This window comes from Sturnus vulgaris, chromosome 4, assembly GCF_052056855.1.
Source record: "Sturnus vulgaris isolate bStuVul1 chromosome 4, bStuVul1.hap1, whole genome shotgun sequence".
Classification (NCBI taxonomy): domain Eukaryota; kingdom Metazoa; phylum Chordata; class Aves; order Passeriformes; family Sturnidae; genus Sturnus; species Sturnus vulgaris.
Genome location: NC_142246.1, coordinates 19903075 through 19921554, shown reverse-complemented (window position 1 = coordinate 19921554; position 18480 = coordinate 19903075). Strand labels below are relative to the sequence as shown.

Here is an 18480-nt window from a genome sequence, read left to right as displayed (position 1 = left end):
TTTTAGAGGTCTTCTTATGCTGTCTGACTAAAATGTGGCTTGCCACTATCACTTCTCACCTTTTGCAGTAAGGGAAGAAACACAAAAGTGCAAGCCAGCAAAATTATTATCCTATTTGTAGATGCTAGAACCCTCCAGGGAGTTTCAGGTTAATTACCAATGACTCACTGCGACAGCTGTGGCTGTTGACACTCAACATTTGCTATAAACAAGAAGAACAGTATTCTCCTGCAAGCCCAGTGATCTGGGTATAGGTACTGAGGGAATGAATTACAAAAGCTGGTGTTGAAACCAAGGAAAAAGAACATAAAGGAATGCTGGCTCTACTTATGTTGCAAGGTTAACTCTGGCTTCCTCACAGCATAGGTTTTGGCTCAGCCCTGCCTGTTATTGTTGATTCTGTGGTCAGGTGAATGTTCCAGCTGGGAAAACAACCCAACTCAAACTCTTTAGTGGGCAGAATCCAGGTGCAATTATTGTCTTTCAGTAAAGTCATGTGCTTTTCTGAGTTAATAAACCTGCTTAGTTCTGCTAATAATCTCTTTTAAATTACTTGATTTTAGAAACTGGCAACCACAAAACTACAGTTTTCTTTAAATCACTTTTACACCAAAGTAGGATTATTCACTTCTGCATGTAGAAATCTCAGCTACAAGTCGGTAGCTTGCTCACCTAGTTGGTTGATTGCTGTTGTCCCACAGTCCAGATTTTAAAAAATATATTTCCTATTTGTTAATTTACTCAATATAAACACTTTTTCTACTATGTACGTTCTCTCTCTATAAATAAATATCTAAATACATACACCTACATTTACATGTTACACATAGACTCAACTGTGTTAGCGACTCAGCTAAAAAACTGCACCGATAACTCTTCATCTACAACCTTCTGAACCATTTTCCAAGATTGAATTTTGATATTAGCTGTCAAAAGAAAGACATAGAGGGGGGAAGAAAAGGTGGGTTTGTTCTCACGTGTCATAGATACAGGGAAAGATCATTGGTTTGGTGATCGCTGATCCAGGAAGGCTTGAACAGCAAAACATTTTTTACTTTGAAATTTGGATTATCTCATAGCCTTGGGATGGAAAAAACCTAAATAAATAAGGATAAAAAGGAGTGAGCTGACTGATATTTTTCATTTTCAAACTTGTAGTTCCTGTCTGTCTTAAAACAGAGATGTTGAAATTGGCTTTCCTTTTATGGTTATGGCTTTAGATTGGAACTCTACAAATATACAATGTGAAATATACAATAAAGTTTATGAGAAAATGGGACTGTTGAGTGGGAGACCTCTTCCAGTCCCTGCAGTCTCTATTTTATGAAAAAAAAAAAAAAAAAAATCTCAAATATAATATTTTTACAAGGGTATTTGCATCTGAAGCACTTTTTATTGTTGTAGTTTCCTTCAGTAATACCATGCAGTATGAATTAAATGTTTCCTATCTTTTAAGAATGTTCTTATTCCAACATGATTTTAAGTGTGTATTATATTGAAAATAAACACTAGTCATGTTAGAGTAAGTTTCATTGTTTGATGAGAATTTTTTAAAAATCTGAGCTTTAGAAATGTGTTCTGAACCAGACATCCTTAACGAAGAGATCTGGAAAATATTCTATTAAAATAAAAGAAAAGCCCAGAAAAACAATTTAGAGTTTGGATATGGTTTTCTTTCCTCTTTATTCCTTTCTTTTTCCCCTTATACACAACATTCATTTGTGTTACATATTTTTTTTTTGCAATTAGAATGAATACTTGTAGTAGTAAGGGATAGACCTACAATTATCATCTAGTTTAACGAAAACTTAAAACATATTGCTAAAGGCATTGTCCAAACACCTCTTGAACACTTACAGGCCTGGGCATCAACCACCTCTCTAGGAAGCCTGATCCAGTGTTTGGCTACATACTCAGTAAAGAAATGTTTCCTAATGTCCAGTCTAAACTTTCCCTGGCATAGCTTTGAAGCATCTCCATGCATTCTTGTCACTGGATCCCTGCAAGAGGAGCTCAGCATCCTCTTTTCCACTTCCCCTCCACAGGAAGCTGCAGAGAGAAACAGGTTCATCTCTCAGCCTCCTTTTCTCCTAAAAATAGACATTAGGGCATGATCCAACAAAGAGAAGAATCATGTGATCTACTAGATCTTATGTATAGTAGTATATTTCCATGGAAGATTTGGTTAGGACAGGTAGAAAGGAAAAGCTATTATCTCTGTGCTAGTTTTTCCTCTGAGGCTATATTTTCCATTCTCCAAACCAATAGGTAAAAAACTTACAATTTATTTTATAGATGTCTCGATTTGATATTAGTGGTTTGTGTGACATTTTACTTTGAGTCAGGAAACCACCATGCAGTGATATAAATATTTCTCCTGCGGCATATCCTGCTGTTTTATTTCTGTACCCCTGCAAGGCTAATAAGCTACATGATATATTATCACCATGAGGTGAGAGTAACACTCACAAGAGACCAAAGTATTTTGCTATTTATTATACTCAAAGCCAAATCATTTCCTTCACTATTAGCATAATCAACTATTGACTACAAAAATCTTTATAGAATAGGGAAAAAAGCTATAAAGCTACCAGATGTAACTACAAAGAGAGAAAAAAAACCCTAGTGGTTTTCCCGAGAAGAAAGATATATTACAAATAATGGGATTTACCCTCGATTTTTTAATATATCACTTTAAAAAAGAAAAAAATGAAATACATGTAAAGTTAACACCAATGATTATGCCATTTCTCAAAAGAGTAATCCACATTATTAATGAAACACTATAGGATGGAAAATATAAAGGATTGGAAAGTCTTGAGTCCTCAAAAATATGCATATTTAAGCAAGCTATTAAAAAAGTATGCTGTATGGTATCATTGCCTGAAATATGAAGGAGGAATAATTTTTCATACATAGAACTCAGTTCTGGAGAAAATAATTATTTCAATCATCTTCAACTGAAAAAACATTTCGGTACTTATTTTTTCGTTCTGGGGAAAAAGTTCAAAAAGCCCACATACTCCTCCCCTAAAAGATCCACCACCCCACTGAACCCTCCCTCTCTGCCCAAAAAAAAAAAAAAAAAACAAAAAACAAAACAAAACAAAACAAAACAAAAAAAACCCACAACAACAACAACAACAAAAAACACTCAACCAAAAAAAAAAACCCACAAAAACACAACCCCCAAAATTTTTGTAAGGAAATCTTTTGTTGTTTTTTCCTGTTTTTTTTGCGTTTTTCTGGGGGGGTTATGTCTACAGAGGGATTAAAAACTACTACCTTGAGCATAAGAAAATCTTGTAAATTTTATACACATAAAAATGTAGAAAAAGTAGGTGAGATTTCATCTTCATTAAAGCAGTTGTATTTCTGTCACCAGGTCTGTGATAAGTGCTTCCATAAATAATTATATAATGATAGGTTTATGGTAAAGACACACTGGGAGAGAAGCATGTATGATCTTCTGGAAATAGAGCACTATTTATCACTCAAAGAAAACAGACTCTTCTAATTTAAGAGACAGATGGAATAGAAAAACTTTGAGGTGTACATAGAAGCATTTATGTGCTTGAAATAATTAAAATCCATTTTCTTTTACAAAACTGCATTAAGAAAGCATTTAATACATTTTTTTCTGCTTTGGATTATCATTATTCTTTGCTGAACTTTGAATGAACATAAAAACATAATTAAAATGCTATATTTATGACATTTAAAATGTAGAAAGAAGTTAAGTATAATTCCAGAATAAATATAAAATGCCCTTTTCATTCTCTCCAGCTAAACAATCTAATTTATTATCATTAATGCTGGAATGCTACTTTTTTTGAAGTCATTCTCACATTAGTGGTTATATTGTTGTCATATAATCATCTGCTGCAAGTTTTATTCCTTATGACAAATATAAAAATGTAAGTGATATGGGTGTGTTGGCTAATATGCTTCTAGAAAGTATGCAGAAGACCTTTGAACTTATTAAAAACCCAAACTGAAACCTATGTCTGCTTTTCCTGAAGTGCAAAGAAGCATCTTCACTTATGCACATCATCAGTAAAGGCACTGCTTTCTGCTTTCAGCTCTGATACTATCAATAAATAGTCTACCACTTTATCAGAAACCTTAAAAAATATTTTTAAAACGACTAGAGGGATGGTTTAACATTGTCTTAATTACACTGCTAGTTATTTATTTCTGTGTAAGAAAAGGGTAATTATTCCTTAAGCATTAAGCATATTAAAACAATCAGCAAAATAACCTTCATTGTATTGCTAGCAATAGTACTCCTACACATTACACTCAAGGTAAGCTAAGGCTCCACAGGTTGTTTCTACCCAAGCACCTAATTACAAACACTTCTCCAAATTCTGAAAACTACTCCATTGCATGAAATTTCAGTCAAACTTAAGAAAGGAAAGGCCTTTCAGAAATGTTGCTGGAGTAGTAGAAGCTTTTCCTCCTGCTCCAGATACTAGATGCAGTTGTTAACAACAAATATTGGTTATTGGTTGGGGGTGGAAAGACCAGCAAGGCTTGGAAAGGGTCAGAGGAATTCTGTTGGAACTAAGCATTGCCAATTGATTTTTTTTTTTTTTTAACCAACAAGATATTCATGTGAAGCTTAGTTTAGATAATACAGATCTCTCAACTCTGAGGGAAAATATTTATTTAGGAAAATGAATGTATTGGTCCATATCAAACCTCTATAGCTCCTTTTTCTCTCTTTGTTGACAAATTATGTGCTTGCAAATCACAATGAATATAGAGAGACTTTTCAGAAGATGAGAATAATTGGAGTAAAGGTTGAGCTTAATCAAACTAAAACTTGGAAGTAATTTGAAACTGGCAATTATCAGCAGCTTTCCCTTTAGGAAACTCACTGATCTTTACAAATAACTTCCTATTCATTTTATGAAATGTATTTTGCATGTTTCATAAAGAACTTTTCATTTTTTCATAGTGGTTGTGGCAGAGCTGAAAGCAGAACCTAGACTCTCCAGCTCCCAATGCCTATTCTCAATCATGCTTTGAAACGAATTCTTAAGTTGGACTCAAAAGTGGAAACAGCTTATTTCTTGCCCATGCAGCATGATGCAACTGCTTCTCCAGCAAGGATTTCTGTTTGGCTACCTGATTTGCTGGTTAATGACGGATATTGGAACACAGGTGCCATTTTATTTACTTGTAAATACTCGTCCAACATTTTATTTTTTAAAAACCTATTACTTGTACCTATTATTTCAGAAGCGTTTCTGGTTTTATTTTCTCATTCACCCAAGAAAGGGTCTTTGCGAGACAGATCTGCTAAATTGATAAAAATAGTTCTCTCTAGTTAGCTATAGCAGTAAAAAGATTTCAAAGGCTGTTCAAGTTTAGATTCAGAAAAATGCACTAAAACTCTTACCTACTAAAAAATTGAGGAAAATCTAAATAAATAGTTCTTTACGTGCTATACTTAGAAATAATTTTATAAGTATGTTAGGGATCAGGGGTTTGAAAGGCACATATATTTGCATATTTTGCCAGATGTTTCATGTCACAAAACATCACAATTCTCATTAAGGTCAGCAGCATTTAATATTATGCTAAAAGAGAAAATGTCACATTATTTTTTAACTGACTGAATACATAAATAAGACTGAATTAAAAAATATAAGGACCCTTTTTCAATACAAATATGACATTATTTCATAGTAAAAAAAATATAATAATCTTTATTAGCAATTTCAACTTTCTATATCTTTTTCTCCTCTGCTTCCCAGAGGAGTGTCTTGTTGCTCACACAGAAGTGCCAGCTTGCTCGACTTTATTATTTTTCTAAAGTCACGTCTATGAAAGTTATGACAAAGTAATACACGAAGATCCGACCTTCAGGGGCTATGAATGAAGCATAAAAATATGAAAAAGAGATATGAAAATATGTGAAGGTAAATAAAAATTATCAGAAATTTGTATATGTTTATATTTTGCTTTGAGGTCAATCTAATGTCTGTTTTTCTTATGGGGGTTTTCAATTAATTCTGACAGTAATATTCTATTATATATATGAGCATCTTGAGACTTGTAGGATTTAGACAGTGTTCAAGCATACAGTATTTGATTTAAAGTGTCTGTTATCCAATAAGCATAAAATATAACAAGTTTAGATATTTACTACAATTCTACACCTCTACTGATAGCATTAGTTACAATCTTGTCATTTGAAACTCATAAATAATTGTTTGTCTGGTTGAAGATACTACTTGCAATGTTTTCATGATATCTCAGTATAAAATGTCAGTTAAGTGAAAAGTATTTGCAAAATATAGGCCCTAAAGGATGGAATTATATTTAGCTGTTTATAATGGTTGTAAATCCCTTCTTTACACAGTTATATTAATGTGAATGAAGTTTCAATCTATTTTGTTATAGCAGTACCTTAGAAATACTGTATGCTCAAATATTTTATCCCTTTTGTGGAGTACAGCTCCTCTGGAAAAAGAAGCTGCGATTGCAGCATTATGCTAAAGAAATTTTAGTTATGTGTGAGATGTAGAAAGGCAAGAATAACTCAGATTTAGACTGTCTAAATGAGTTTATTGTTTAATTGTTGTAAATTGATAATGCCTTTGCAATTATTAATAAAAAAGATAATGCAAGGAAGTCCCCATAGTGTCCTCTCAGTGCTCAAGGCATTTTGAGATTTTTACACCAAATTGTAAGGCATAACACAGAGACTCTTTACTTCCAAGATTTTGCCAGTGAACATTGGAAAAAAATCAACAAACACTTTAAAAGGCACTTGCAATGGAATCTCTTAATGTTCAAGCGGTCTTTCAAGACCTGTTTGGAAACTGCATTGTATAGACTTATGTGACTACATATGTGAATTTCTATAATTGAAAACGAAAGGGTTATTTTTTGAAGATGCAATTGAGGAACTGGGAAATTCACTTAACAAGAGAATTTCAAGAAATATTTTTGAGAGAAAATAGTGAATCAATACAGTAAAATTTTGGAAAAAACATTTTTTTTTAAGCAGGAGATCAGAATTGGTTGAAAATCTAGATAAAATAAAAAGATTTTTTTTGTTTAATTCTGTTTTCCACCTTTTCTTGACAAAGAACAACTAATGTTATTTTCAGGTAATAGAGCAAAAGCACTCCTGAGTTCCAATACTGTAAAGTACAATTACTTTCCAGGAGGCAACAATAAGCATTTCACACTGTAGTATTACTAAAACACCTCTTTACATTGAGGTGATCTGAACTTGTTCATGTAACATTTAAATTAGATTAATATAAGTGCTAAGAAATATAGGAATCAATTCTGCTTTGAAACATGACTTTGAAAATGACTAGTATCCTTTACTACAATTATATGTGAAACTGTAATTCAACCCTATGTAGATTTCCTCTTTCCACATGAACCTAATGCTGATAGGAAATGCCAGGTTGTGAGTAGACAGAACACTCTGTCCATGATACAAAGCCAGCCCAAAAAGTGGCACTTGGCAGCCATTGCTATTCAAAGACTAATGGGCTTTGTATCAGATCCTTTTACCTTAGCTGTTCTTTGCTCTCCTCTTTCCTGAGCTGACAGTCTCAACAGGATGCCAGTTAATGCTTGTGGGGGCACGAGTGTCTCTCCAGTAGGCAATGCTCTCAAAGTGCTAACTCATTTTATACCAGCCAGTTAACTGTCACCTGAGAGTAATGACTTTCTATCACTACTGAACTGAACTTGATTCAATTCTTTTGCTATTTATCTTCACAGTAATAAACAAATTTGTCTTGTCAGTACAGTTTGTTTGCTTAGGCCCTTCTGAAAAAGTACCTCCTAAATGTCTGTTAGATGTGACAGAAAATACAACAGTACTAGACAGAGAGGAGAGGTGGTAGAGAGAATATTTTATTTTTATAAGTTCCTTAAGTTCCTCAATTAACATAACATGCTAGATAACATTTATCAAGAAACTTCAGGATAACATCTCTATGTTTTGGAAAAGTTTTTCCACTTAAAATTCATAGAATGAACAACAGCATGTGGGACTTTGCCTGGTAAAAGCTAAAGGCAATTGTTTCCTTTTGAAGAGAAAAGCAAGAGAAAAATATTCACTTATCTAAACCTTTGGGGGCATCTTGGGTTTTTCTGCATTTTCCCATTACTATCCGTGAGATTAGATCTGACTGTCTCAAGTTTCCATATCTATGCTCCTGGCAAGTGAGCTATGCCTCTAAGCAACGTCCTTTGTCAGGAATGGTGCGCTGTGGCAGTATAGAGCCTGTCCTCTGTATTGTCATTTATAAAATCTGGGATGTATTCCTCTTTGACTCTCACAACTATTTTGTTTCATCATTCTCTGTGAGCCAGCTTCTTATGCTACTGTTATTTCCCAAAATTTAATTGTTCAGATACGATAATTTCTGGTATAGAAGGAAAAAATGAGTGGGAAAAATCAATTCTACTCATGTCCGTTGCACACTGCTGTTGAGTTTCTCATATTGAATAAAAAAGACATAAAGACATTTTGGTGTAGCTTAAATTTGATTTTTTCCTATCATCCTTTACCCTTTATCCTTGGTGTCATTCAAGTGGACAACCATGAGCAGAATATAGTATTTTAGGATTGCTTCCAAGAAAACGAAAATATATTAAATCCTGTTTTTCTTACAGCTTTTCTCAGGCCAATGTTAATTGCTAATATATGAGAGGGCTATCTTGAGCATCCTAAGAGAAGAACCAAAGTCCATGCTGTTTCTCTCCGCTGCTTCACTGTACCTCTGTACAACACCACAAAGAGGGCTTCAGAAAGGATGTGAGTCATCCAGGCAGATTCCATGACTATTGAGTCAGACTGTGCAGGTTCCTTGCATATTGTCAAATGGATCAGTCATCATTTTTTAGTTCTCCAGGTTGTTTAAATTTTTTCTTACATGCTTTATATGTCATTACAAAATTTCTTTCATCATGCCATTACAAGCTTTCAATAAGCATGAAAACATTTTGTACATATAATTAAGCAGGAGGTCTCATTTTGACTACCTTTGCCCATCCTTTTTTTACCAAAAATAATTCAACTGAATAATGAAATTGCATTAAATACAGTATATTAATCATGCTGTGGAGCATTGAATCAGACATCCTCAAACACAACTAAAATACTTAGATTTCTTGTATTTTAAAATAATGATGATACTCATGGTTACTCCTCTTTTGTCCATTTAAACCCCTTAGCCCTAGAAACCACCAGAAACCTAGAAAACAAACAAAGTTAGTTATTTTATTACTCTCCTCTCTCACACACTTGAATAATGGCTGTGCATGAGATAGCTAGAACAAGCACATTTGCAGAGCTGTCAAATCTACTGATATTACAATAATCCCCATATTATTATTGCAATACATAGCAGAATATGAAAAGAATGTTGGCATAAATTTTCTAATTCAGTAGTAGGGAATGATAGCCACTGTTAATAGAATTAGACATTGAGAGATATTAATAAAATACCATACCATGCATATATAATTTTATCTCTCAAATACTTTGTTAAAGAACTACTCAGAGAATAGAAGTTTCTGTTATTCACTAACAACAATAGAAAGTAAAATTACATCAACTCTCTTTACCTTCTCTTTGTAATAAAAGTTTGCAATGTCATATTCCACTAATAATGTTACTTTAATATCTCATGATGATGTGAATATCATTGCACTGCCCCAAAAAGGGTCAGCTTCTCCCCTTCAAAGAAAATATGAATTAATCTGAGCAGAACAACTACATAAGAAAACCACTGACTGTGCAGTTGAAATAATTTAGAGACAGTAGGACAGCAGGACACAAATACCACACACTTTGAATTCATGAGATTTAATTTAAAAAGGCTTTTCCCAGAATTCTCTCTATGGACACTACTGGTCTTTATAGCACTATTACAGTTTCAGAAAACGACAGAAAAATCCTTGGATCAAGAAAAATCTGCCATAAAACCATAGGGGGAGAAAACTAACACTTTGGAACAAGGCATAGTCTTCTGTCTTGTTTACATGCAATTTTAGGTATGACACACTTTGATTTTTCTTCCCTTCCTGATGAAATAATGCAGATTGCTTAGTAAAAGAACAAGTTCCCCTGAAGGGATTTTCAGGGTTGATTTGTTCCTTAGATATAGCTAAAAACCAGGTTAAAACAAGCAAGCTGGGGAAGCTCGTATGGGCACGTTTGATAGCAAGAGAACACACAATAATCAGTATAAATTAATTATCAATACTGTTCTTCCTTCACTGCCTTTACATTTTACTTTTCCTGTTATCCAAATGGACGTTTACATTTATGTATTAATTTCCTATTTTACATGTAAGAAAAAATATGGGTTTGAATACTGCATCAAAAAATGTTTTTAAATTAATTTATTGAGAGATGCCTTTGTCCTTTCTTAAAAGTTGCATAAGAAAGGACAGCTCTTTTAAACATGAATGGCAAGTTATCTACAATAAAAGATTTGCCATAAATATTGACAGAATTTCCGATTCTAATTTACTGGGGAAAAAAAAACCAAACAAAAAGCACATTATAAAATACTGATTACTAAAATACGTTTTGTTACATATTAAATGCTGACTTTTCTTTTGCTTTTATCTGTGCCCAAAAATTGTGTTGGAGTATAAAATCCCTGTTTATTTTGGTAGTGGGGATTTTGTTGTTATTGTTAGTCCTTGCCCAAATCAATCCAAGAAGCCCTGAAATATTAAGTTACTGTACTAATAAATTGAAGCAATTTCTTTAAAAATTCTAATGTATGTGTTGTTCTAGCATATTCTGTAATTGTTTCTTTACTCATTCAAAACATTCGAGTTGGCATTCACATTGAATGCTGTGTTTATGCTAAAGCAAAAAAAGCAATATAGGTGATACTGTAGTAATATTCAGAAATACTTAAATCTTTGAATTCATATTATGCTTGCATTTAAATCCTCTTGTCATCATAGAAATTGTTCTATTTTTCTGAAAATCAGTTATAAAATAAAAATATAAAATAGAACTTTCAGGACTACAGATAACACATACCATACTGGAGCTTCTAATTCCTTTAAATACCATTCTGCGGATTTTGGCATGCTAAACTTACATTTATATTTGCTAAAATACATAAGAGAAACACACACTTCCCTTCAATCTTTGGGGTTTAAACCTTTGAAACAGTAACTGAATAAAGGACTTCTTACACAACAGCAAATTTCAGCATGGGTACAAATCAACACATTCTCATTAAAAATCCCTATGTACTGTTCCTTTACAGGCTAGGAAGTGTATTTTTCCTTTGTCCAATCCAAGACTAATGGGGCACACAATCACTTTGAAAACCCTCATTGGGAAAAAGAGATATTAATAGCTGCATGCAGTGGAAACTGGACAAATTTGAATATGGAAATCCATAAAGATTACTAAATGCACATCATGTGGCTCAGGGAATCAGAATTCCCAACTGTTGAGGTATAGAAGACTACTTGGAAAACGGATCAGCCTATTTGTCCTGCTATAGTTTTTCCTGAGCACCTTATTTTGGCCACCAGATGATCTTTGGTCTGACCCTATGCATTATCTAGATTTCTCATATATAGAGGAAAAAGTATTTTTCATTAAAATTAAGATGAAATATCCCGATAAAGTACTTCTTTTGGATCTTTATTATACATGAAGATTTGAAGGGATAGAAAGATCTAATGTTGTCCAGGAAACTGAAGAATCTGTCATTAAATAAAGCCAACTGGGAAATACAGTATGTTGAAAGGACTCATTGGAACAGAGGAAAAATAAATTTCCGTTGAATCTTTGCATTAGATTTTTTTCAGGAAAGAGCCTGCCTTGGATGCAAAGGTTGCTAAATATTCCATTCATAGAACAGATGTCTGTTCTTCCTTGAGTCTGTAAATTTTGGAATGCATTTTGCCTTCCATCTACATTGAGGACTGCGACAGTATCAAAGGGAGTTCTGCAATCTGCATCAGTGGGAGGCTGCCTGAGCTAGCAGCTGGCACGGAAGACTTGGACAAAAGCCTAACTTAGCTAAGTCAGTTGCAAAACCTTCATCAAACTGGAAGTGATGTTCAAATTATTACTTTTTGAGGGGTGCACAGTTTTTTGGATCAATTCACAGCATGACAGTGGACATACTGCTTTACTTTCTGATCATTTAGTTCTCCACTTGTCGGATTAGTATTTTCCTTCATATCCACCTCAGTGAATTTATTTGAAATTCATAAATGAGGCAGGTTATATAACTGCAACTGTCTAGATCTCATGAGTATTTGCAGTGAGAACTGACTCACTGAGATGTGTACGAGTGTGCACACCCACATGCACATACAAACACTTCCCTCACTTTCTTAATCCTAACAGATATAACGGCAGGTATGGTTCTTTAAAAATCCAAACTGTTCCTCCACTTTCAAATTATTGGTTAAAAACTGATGGAATGTGAACATGGAGTTCCTTTTTTAAAGGGTAATAAAAGAAATCAAAGTTTTAGTATATGGCATTTCAAGTTATCTGGTATCAATAAGCTATTTTTAACAGTGGTGGACAGCTATTGCTGTGTATTTTCTTTTTAAGAGCAGAATACTGAAATCAGGTGTGGAGGAAGAAATCCTATATTTATGTTTTTTCAGTAAAGAGGCAAATGCTATTCACTCTGCAGAACAAAAAGAGCTAGAACAAATACAATGGGAAAGCAACAGAAATAACAGGAAGAGACACACAATTCTAATCAGAAAATCAGAAAAGTGCTGAGTAATTTGTTTTGCTACCAATGTGTGGGGGTGGATTTCCAATACAGAAATATGCGTTCCTTCTTTGATTCCAGCACATCCAAGCATAAGTTTTCTGAGTAGTTCAAACCCTGATCAAGCAGAAAACCATTCACAGCAAACTCAGGTACACTTCTTGAATAGAACATAGGAGTTATTGGCATTTGTCTGGACAGTCAATGAAGATAGAGGAGGTATTAAAAACGCTATTCTGTTGTCTTCAATGAGAGCTATTTTTGATTGTATTTGGTGTATATTTGGGGCTTTACTTTGCACTGTGCATTTAAAGTACAATGTAAACATAGAATAGTAGTTAATAAACAATAAACCTTAGTGCAATGACATACAATGGACAACCTAAAATAATTTCTCAACTTTGTGTGGTAAATTATTGACTTAATAAAGCAAATTTATATGTAAAAATATGTATCAGCACTAGGAATTTGACACGAAGTATGTTTCCTTCATTTCTATTACAAGTATACATAACACTTCTAAATACAAGTAATTTTTAAAGAACAGGTGCAATGTAGTTCTGAAACTTAAAATATTAATGTTCATATAGGTAATCAAACTTATTCCTCTCTTGAAAAAATTCATAGACATATGGGATAAGGTCATCTAAAGGAACACAGTAAAAGACTAGAAAACAAATCAAGGAGAAAAGCAGCCAGTGTTCTTCCCAGCCAGGTTCCCTGCCTTACATAAGACTGCACTAGAGTATCAGGGATTCCTGCAGAGTTTGTCTTCTCTCTTACAAGCTGGGCTTTTTTTTTTTAATCTTGAAAAATGTATTTTCACAGATCTTATCAAAATGCTGCATTCTCAAAAAAAACTGGTTCAAGATATAATTCATCACTGAATATGTATGTGCTCCAAAACATTACCCCTGTATGTTGCTAGTGCTACAGAATTCAAAATTCATCATGTGCCTAATTATAAGTTAAGATTCATCAGAAAAAAGGGTAAGAATTCTTATATAGTTATATTATATAATAATTTTTGCAGCCCTTTCTCTTATTGTGGGTTCATGCTTGCAGAACGATATTTAAGAAAAAGTAGATGCAGCAGCCATGATAGAAGAAAAAGAAAGCAACCAAGGGAAAAAAATCGAAAAAAAAAAAAAACAAAAAAAAAAACCACCAGCAACAAAAAAAGGGAACTGTTACTGTGTAATCAGTATATTAAAAACTTTTACTGACTCAGCCTCTCAGATGGACTACTTACATCAACATTTTCAGGATACAGTTTTAAAGCAAAATTATTCTCATGCAATTTTAGGACCTGAATTCAAGAGGAAAGAACATTTGAAAATAATGGGAACTGCAAAAATGCAGTGATTTTCTGAAATAAGCCAATGAGTGTCTGTTTGCCATTATGCAATAAGGATAGTTAAGTCTTCAAGAACATTAAGCTGTTATTTGCACTATAAAAAGCTAAAGGAAAAATAGACTCTGTAAACATGGGTTCTCTAAATTAATGGATTCTTTTCTTCCCACTTTGGTCCAGAGAACAGATTAAAATATATTTCACAAGTAAAAGTGAATTTTATCTCTTATAGATAAAATTACACTTATTGTCAAAATTCACTTCGCATTTTCAAGCCAGCATTTTGTACTTTATGAACCCCTTCCCTATACTGATGGTGGAACTTGCAGTCTAAATCTGAAATTGTCATTGAAAACAGAGCATATTATCAGACTGTATGAACCAAGGTAATGCACTTCTCTTCCCTGGCTTTTATTTCTTCATGTGTCAGTCAGAGAGTAATTTATCTGCTGATTTCTTTGTGGGAGTCAAGTAACTGAATCACAAAAATTCTGGGTTCCTTTTTAAGCTCTGCTCCTTACTTTATCTGTGACTTCAGACATGTCACTTAATCTTTCTTTACTCCATTTCCCCCTGCAAAAATGGAAGCTGTAAACCATTCCTTTATTTTCCTTCTTTCACAAAGATGACTGCTCTTCTCCAACCCTATTTGATATTGAAACATGGGCTAACTTAAAATTCTGTGCTGCAGATCAAAGACATGTTCATGTAGAAGTACCTGAGCTAGCTTTAAGGCAGATATCTCAGGTGTGGCAAACAGTTTAATTAGGACTGCATGGAAACAAATCTCGAGGGAAGATCATACAAGCCATAACCTGCAGTGCTGCAGTTTCACCACTATAGGTCCTCTAGCTAAATTAAAGAAAAAATAAAACTGATTAGGCCACTACATGCATAAATAAACTGTAGGTATGCAGAAATCAGAGGGTAGGGAGAAGGAATATAATGAAATATTTCTGCAGAGCTGCAAGAAACCTGAGAGAGACCTAATAGAACCAGGTGAAATGAAATTAAACAGAGCAATGAAAGCTCTGTTTAAAGATCATATATGTAATTAATAACATAGGAATTAGTATGAAAAGGCTGTCTTGTCCATTCCTCAAATTGTGAGAATACATCTTCTGCTATCCCTACCTTTGCTAGAAGAAATAGAACCTAGGGAGATTTATAATTCAGAGGAAAGGTAAATTATAAGGAAACATAACAATCCATATATTTAAAAACGAAAATGGAATGCTTCCATACTCTTTCTAATAATGAAAAAAGGAATAATCATTAAAACAGTTAAGTAAGAGTTAACAAAAACCCAAACAAACAAACTCAAAACAATTTTGGCAGCCTTCAGAGGATTTCACTGTTGAAAGACATCCTTCAGGGCAGTAACCTGGCTTGTGGTAAATTAGTGGGTTTTTAGTACTATTATTATTATTATTTAGAAAATCACATGCTGACTATTAACTGTTGGGGTCAGGAGGAGAGGTAATTCTGGAAGCTTCTCAGAATTTTTTAAAGATTTTCTTCTGAGATGCTGTGTTAGTCATGGTCAGAACTAGAAAGCTATGACAAAAGACCAGGAAACTAATTTACCATGGTAATGTATTTGCCCTTGATATACAAATATGAATGTAATGGAAATGTTCTTCAGAAAATTATTGTGCCATTTACATTAAGACAGTACCATTCTAACAGCAAAATCAGTGAAGGCTGCACATATGAGCAGAATTTCCTTGTAAGGAAAGCTCCAAGGGCAGGGATAAATTAACTCAGAAGTTACTTTTGGTTCTGCAGATTTTACTAATTAACAAGATCTTTGCATACTGAATTTTCACAGTCAATCTGCTAACATTTCTTTTTTTCTTTCTTTTTTTCTTCCTTTTTTTCTTTTTTCTCCCACATCTGACACCACAGCTAATCAGCAGAATAAAACTTCAATCTACATCTGACAGTCATGTAGGCTGGTGGGCAATGTACACCATGTTCTAGGAAAATCAACCCCCTTACCCTTTCTTTTTCCAATTTTCCAGTGTTTTATTCTCAACTGAGAAAATTTAAAGAAGCTCTTAACAGCAAACAGAAAGTTGAATTCCCTATATACTCTGCCTGTGAACTTCTTAAATTTGCCTTAACTATAAAGATTACTTGTTTTCCTTAGTCATCTAGGCTTAAAAAAAAAAGAGAAGGAAACATATTGGAAGGTTTCATGTACTGTGCTGAAGATTATTATTTTAAATTCTAAAATGAAAGGAAATCCAAAGCAATTAGTTATAACTGCATTGTTTTACACTAACTGAAATTAAATGATAAATATTTGAAGTAAAATTTAATAACCAAGATCACTTCCAAAATGCTGTTTCCATGGAAAATCTTCATAAAAAATCCAGTATAAATCCTGATTAAAACCTAACATAGTCAAACACTGCAAATTACCTAGATTCCAATTAAATGTGACAAATGAACGCTTGACAGACTTCAATTTCAATTCTATTTCTGTCACAATGATCCATTAATATTGAAGATTATATTATCAGAATTTGAACCATGCAATAGTCAAAATACAAGTGGACTTAAGAATCATATGACAGAAAACTCTCACTCAAATACCAGGTATTACATATGTGAAGGAACAAAAGTACATTCCATCCTGTTCCATCGTTAATTTTATAGATTAATCTTAACAGAAATTTTTTGGAGGTAGATGACATGCCACTATTCAAATCTTCTCTTTAAAATGTGACAGCAAAATCCAGAAGTCTGTAGAGTATAATTTTCACCACAATATCACCCACCTTTTAAAGGTCTCTGTTCAAGGTTTTATAAAGGAGGAGGAAATACTGACTCTATGCATGTCTTACCATGCAAAATTTTTTTACTAGAAATTTTTTTTTTCATTCACCATGAACTATTGTATTTATCTACCTCTACGTTGCTATCTGTTAATTTTAGAATGCTATTTTCAAAACCAAATCCAATAAATTCATCCTACCAAATATAAAATTATCTATTTTTAAAAAAAAAGCATCTAAAATATTTTAGTTAATAGAATGCAATTCCAGTTTTTGCATCAATACGAAAACTTACACTATTTTGCTTTAATTTATGACACTCATAAGTGCCCAAGCACTTTTTCTTTTCAATTGAACTTCAGTTAGTGTGATTTTCTTTTTCACTGGCTACCAAATACATTTAAAATTATATTCATTTGTGATTCTACAGTTTCTCCAGCATGGATCAGGCATATCCCATGTCAAAATACTTTCTGAACTCAGAAGTTCTAGAAATCGTCCACTTTGCTGGATCTCCAAGGGAATTGACAAATTGTATTATCCTAACCACAAAATCTCACTACAAAACAGACAATAAAATTATCAGCCCAATTTAAGTACAAACTCTATAAGCTTTTTTTCTGACATTTTTTCCAGTAATACCATTATCACTTTTCCCCCCTACCATATCCCCAGAAAAAATGAATTGTAAACAAATATATTCATATAAACAACCAAGGAGAATATATAAATGCAAATGTATAAACATACATAACCTAATGCGTCTTTAGATGGATAATACTTCCTTTTTAGTCAATTAATTTTTTTGCTATTGGGATATACACGTTAAGCATATGTAGACTGCTGTAGCCATTCTTCAGCAATACATACTAGATTTTGAAATATCTTACCATGAAAAATAACATAGTTTTAATGGGTTGACATATCTATCTCAAATAAGACAAAACCCCAAGAACAATTATTCAGTATTTTAATCTCTGAAAAACTAACATGTACTTAGCCAAATTAATTAATTCATTCTATAACAAAAATATACACCACCTTTCTTGCATGTAGCCACCTATTACAATTGATTATAGAAAACCCATTATTTCTTTGGTCATCAAAAATCTGTACACTGACATGTATTAAATTATTTTTTGTTTATGGACAAATGAAAATATAATGAAGTCAGTCTCTGACTTCATAAAACTTTAGATCAAGGCTAAAAAGTGGAGAACAGTGAAATATTCGTGTTTTATAAAATACATTTCAAAATTAATAAGAATTTTGATTTTTAATCCTGGATAGTCTTAGATAGAAAGAAAAACAGAATCTAACCTGAGACTCATCAATATCTTTTGGTTTTTAATAATAGGAGAATTTCTATGGAATAAATATTTAACATTTTCCCCTTCTACATAAATGGATCCTGAATTTAAATGAAATCTTGTAAAAGTATTGCACAAAATAAAGTGTGAAGAAAAGAAAAGTAATATTCTTCTATTCTGAATAATGAAGAATGGACTTGGCATTGGGTTTTACTTTGGAAACAATCTATACAACATTTTTGGGGAAAAGAGTATTCTCTAGAGTAGGC

The 18480-nt window shown here is 33.1% G+C and overlaps 1 protein-coding gene across 2 annotated transcripts in view; it reads right to left on the bottom strand.

The window, feature by feature from the left end:
- PCDH7 (protocadherin 7) overlaps positions 1-18480 on the bottom strand; it is a 264484-nt gene that overhangs the window by 120340 nt on the left and 125664 nt on the right. The window lies entirely within an intron of this gene.